Genomic DNA, 5,247 nt, shown 5'->3' with positions numbered 1-5,247 from the left:
TTGTTAAACAAGAAGACCGGTCGGAAACTGCCTTTTCCACTGCATATGGACATTTCGAGTTCAACCGAATGCCATTTGGACTAAAAAATGCGCCTGCCACATTCAAAGATTTATCAACAAAGTACTGAAATTTTCAGTTCACTGTCGCTAGCATTGTGTTCCATGCGCGGAACACAATGCTCGCGACAGACTGCAGCAGCACGACAGTGAACTGAAAACGGCGTTGTGAATCCTACTACATGAACGTTTGTGAGAGGGCAGCAACATAACAATGGCCGGCATGTACAAAAAACAACGCAGTTGTTCATTTTGCATGTACACAATTTCATTGTGGCCATACTAATACCTTGCACTTCAATGAAATTTTAATATTTTGTTCAAAGTGAAATTGTTAAGCAAAATATGAGTAAATATGTAAATTTATTTGTTTTAAATTATCAATTGTTATTATAAATGATATAACAGAGGTATTTTATGCTTCTATTTTTAAAATAACGTCGGGTTTGTTAGAGCTTTGAGTAATAATACATTTTACATATTAGTGGCATCACCACTCTACCTCATCTCTCTATCTTCCATTCTACTGTCGTCCTACTGTCGTTGGCAAATATAGGATAAAATTGAAGTTAGCGAGAACGACAACTGTCGGCCTGCCGTCGTGTAGTCGTGCAGCTGTCAAAATAGGTCCGTCCATAAGAACGTGTGTATTTTAATATTTGACAGATGTCGTTCGCAGTCTGTCGCGATCATTGTATTCCACACACCACACATCATTCTTTCGTTCTCGAAAGTAGGTGGATTTATATTTTGAACGGTGCCAATCAATTTTTGTAAATTCCATATATAAATATATTAATAAGAATATAAAATTCGTGTTTGATTTATTAAATATTATAACTCGCGTGAGAATTCTGCTGTCGTGGATATTGAATTGTGTAAACGAATTGAGTTGGGATCTGGCGAATTTGTACTTCGAAGTAAATATGCGAAACGGAATGTGTGATGTTTTCATGTGTGGTGTGATGTGTTAGGGTGCGCCAGTTTTTCCTGGTTATAGTAGGCGGAAGCTTAAGTCATTTAAACATCTTTGGCCGCCTAGGCGAATATTTTGCCTAGTATTACACGTGCCATATATGGGATTGCATTTATTGCGGAGTATTTCTGGTAGAGTACCCGAGGGCGCAGAATACCTGTAAATGCAAAAACGGATTTGATTTTAAGCATACTTGTTATGTATTTGATTTTGTTTCCTTGATAGGTTAATTATTTGTGGTTTTAATTAAAATTTCTTTAGCGTCGGTTTATTAAGCTGACGGTTAATTATTTGCCGTTTCCGTGTTATCGACTTCTAAAGGATAGTAACATCACGCCTAACTCAGAATAGATACACTTTAGCCCTGAAGTTAGGGCTATGAAAGTAGAGGGATCTTGCAAGAGGGTCGTGAATGGAGAACGGCTTCGATTCGTAGAGTAGAGAATTTTCCATAATTAATGAATGCTTTGCATAGTTGATACCCATTAATCACCAGTGTGAGGAGCGGTTGTGTAGTTGCGAATATTATTCTACTTTTTTGATAATTTTATTGAAAGTAATATTTAAGTGCTTATGCACTAATTTAGCAAGTAGTAGCCCACCACAGTTCTAGGATTGGGTAAAATTTAGAATAGCATCCCCGGATTTCGGGGATAAAATGGGTAAAATGTCACTGGAAAGGTGACGTTCTCCAGATCACGAAAATATATACATATAGTTGCCGCTGACTTATAGTTTTAAAGATATTTGCGTTTAAAGTTAAAAAATKTACAACTTTTAAATTGATAATTTGTTTATTGTGAATAACTTTTTCACTTATATTATGCACTTTTCACTTACTAACACTTCACTATAACGTTTTTGTATATCAATTTTTTTAATATTTGCTGCAAATAAAGCTTTATTTCAATTATTTTGTTTTAGTTAAATTCACTGAATTTGCACAAGAAGAATAGGGTTGCATACTAGCAAATAAATGGTATTGCCATATCTGCCTAGTCGTCAACAAAAGAAAACAAGCAAAAACATACCTCAAATACCTGAAAAAATTTTAATATAAAAAATATTTTGTCATAAATAAAAGCAAAAAAAATGTAAGGTTCATATGTATGTTTTATTACTTGTAAAAGCTTTTCAAATGGATCTTCATGGTTTCTTCTAATGGTTTTACGCCACAGATACTCAATAATCAAATCTGCAAAGTTGATCTAACATTCTCGGGACACACTACCAATCTCAACTCCTCGCTCCCATCCTCTACCATGCCCAGTACCCAGTGTCCTTCAACTCTTCTACCTGAAATATGAGAAAATAAGTTAGTACGTAATTTTATACAATATATATAAGAGTTATTAACTTTATTGTATTTTCGTTTTGCAAACTTGCTTTCATCAATTTGTACAATTTTTCCGGGACCACCAATTTTCCCCACAGCCTCTTCATGGTCTATTTAATAAAGCACAACGGCTTCTCGACAATAGCTGTACCAATCACATATCGTGGCTGTTGACAAAATAGCAATAAAGCTGTTTTTCTAGACTTCGGTCTGACACCAATGAGAAGCGTCATCAGATAAAATATCGCATTTTCAAACCCAGTGATTTTGGCCCTCGATAAAGCAGCCTGCGAACGGCGAACGACCCCACCGTATACTCCCCGATAGAGTGGGGATCATGGGTGTTTTATGCGTGCGGCACAATTTATTGCTTAAAATTAAGCCCTCTTGTTCCGCAAAGGCAATGCACTTCTCCCTAGTGCTAAAGGTCACCACAACTTTGGTTATGTTCCACATTTTTCGTAGTTCTGCAACGGTAAGAACACTTTTACGTACACCGCGGCTGGTGAAAGGTTTATCGAAATCTAGAGAGAATACTTAATTAAAAATTTAGAAATATTTGATAACATACCTGATCGTTGTGCCCACATTTTATAATTTTTTTCCATTTAACAAAAACCAATTTGAATAAATGAAAATATTTAAAAATCACTAACCACACTTGCTAATTGCTTCGCCAAATTTAAAAGTAAAAGCGAAGCAAAAAAATAAACAGTACTTAGTTGGGAAACTAACAGTACAATTGTTCCTAGAATTATTCCCGTTAAAGAAAATAAAGCGTTAAAAAGGGAGTTATACCCTTCACGGTATTGCAACTTTTTATAATGTTCAGAGTTCTTTCGCGTAGAACTCCCTTCTGCACTGGCGGCCTTCGGCCGCGATTCAAAAAAAAAATAACCCTGGCCCATCCAAAACCGGGGTGTTCAGAGTTCTTTCGCGTAGAAGTCCCTTCTGCACTGGCGGCCTTCAGCGCGCTTCAAAAAAAAAATAACCCTGGCCGATCCAACACCGGGGTGTTCAAAGTTCTTTCGCGTAGAACTCCTTTCTGTAACTTTTTTTTATAAAAAATTGCTAAAGGTTTTTGGCGTTTTCCATTTATGTATTTGAGGTTTAAAGTTTTTGCTTATTTACTTTTGTTGACAACTAGGCAGATATGGCAATACCATTTATTTGCTAGTATGCAACCCCATTCTTCTTGTGCAAATGCAGTGAATTTAACTAAAACAAAATAATTGAAATAAAGCTTTTTTTGCAATAAATATTAAAAAAATGTATATACAAAAACGTTATAGTGAAGTCTTAGTAAGTGAAAAGTGCATAATATCAGTGAAAAAGTTATTCACAATAATCAAATTATCAATTTAAAAGTTGTAAATTTTTTAACTTTAAACGCAAAAATCTTTAAAACTATAAGTCAGAGGCAACTATATGTATATATTTTACGTGATCTGGAGAACGTCATCTTTCCAGTGACATTTTACCCATTTTATCCCCGAAATCCGGGTATGCTATTCTAAATCCCAGCCCTAGGATTTGTTCTGAATTTTATTTTTTTGTTTCATTATCGGCGAAATATTCGAATAACTGACAAACAGTGCTGCCAGATGTGATACGTTTTATCTGTGTGCCCACAGTACTCCCCCTCAAATAAAGTCCTGCTGGACTTTTTTAAGGTTGAGTTCCATTACTACAGGGAGAACAGGGAGATGTTAGATTGCACTTACGAAAAGGGTGTGAGAGAATAGAAAAAAAAACCACCAAGAGCACAAAAGACAACCGTTCACTTTGGGTATCAGTCGATGACTGACAACTCCTCCTCCTCTACTAACAACACCAACAATATACTCACCTCAACCTACAATATTCCCGTCTCTGACAACAGATAATGAAACGATAGAATAAACAATGCGAATTTTACAGTGGAATATAAATGGCTTACTTAATAATTACCCTGATTTCAATATTTTAATTAATGAATTTTCTCCTGAAATCGTTGCTTTACAAGAGACGCATCTCCCCAATAATAAGATAGCGTATTCTCCTAAAAACTACACAAGTTACTTTTCTAATAGCAGTCAAAACACTTCCTGTGAGCAAGGCATTGCAATTCTCGTTAAAAACTCTATCAACCATAAACTTATCCCGGTCACTTCTGGCATTTCCTGCTTGGCGTTGGAAATTGACATAGGCTTCAAAATCACTATTGTCAATTGCTACATCCCACCTCATCAGAACTTTACTAATAGGAACCTTAGTAATAACATCAACACTGTTTCTGCCCCAATTGTTTTGTTAGGCGATTTTAATGCTTGGAGCCCGCTGTGGGRTTCTCCTGCTAGTAATAAAAGAGGAGAAATCATTGAGGATATAATACTTTCTCACAACCTAGTCGTCCTTAACGATGGATCACCCACTCACTTCACCACTCATAAAACGTTTAACCATCCCGACATCACCCTTGCCTCCACACCAATTGCACCCAAACTTTCCTCCAACACACTCCAAGACCTCCATAATAGTGACCTTTTTCCGATTATATCTGTTCTATTTTCGGACAACAAACCCCTGGCAAAAAACATAAACGCTGAAGCTGCCGCTACTAAAACAATCATCCGATCAGCAGCACAATGCGCGATACCCCAGTCCAGTACCAAGCATTTCTATGCTAAATTGCGATATTGGTCAAACCTCCTAACAATTTTAAGGAGCAATAAACGAACATTATGATCCAAATACAAACATTCCAGAACTGACAATAATTTCATAAGCTATAAAAAAGCGAACGCGGTGTTTAGAAAAGAATTAAAATCTGCCAAACGAAAAGCTTTAGAAACACTCACCGCCAATATCAACCCATTTTCGAGCACAAAAAAAATTT

The sequence above is a fragment of the Bactrocera latifrons genome, unplaced genomic scaffold, assembly GCF_001853355.1.
Source record: "Bactrocera latifrons isolate USDA-ARS-PBARC rearing strain unplaced genomic scaffold, ASM185335v1 scaffold_722, whole genome shotgun sequence".
NCBI classification, from domain to species: Eukaryota; Metazoa; Arthropoda; class Insecta; order Diptera; family Tephritidae; genus Bactrocera; species Bactrocera latifrons.
The sequence above is the reverse complement of the archived record's forward strand: the minus strand, read 5'-3'. Positions refer to the sequence as shown.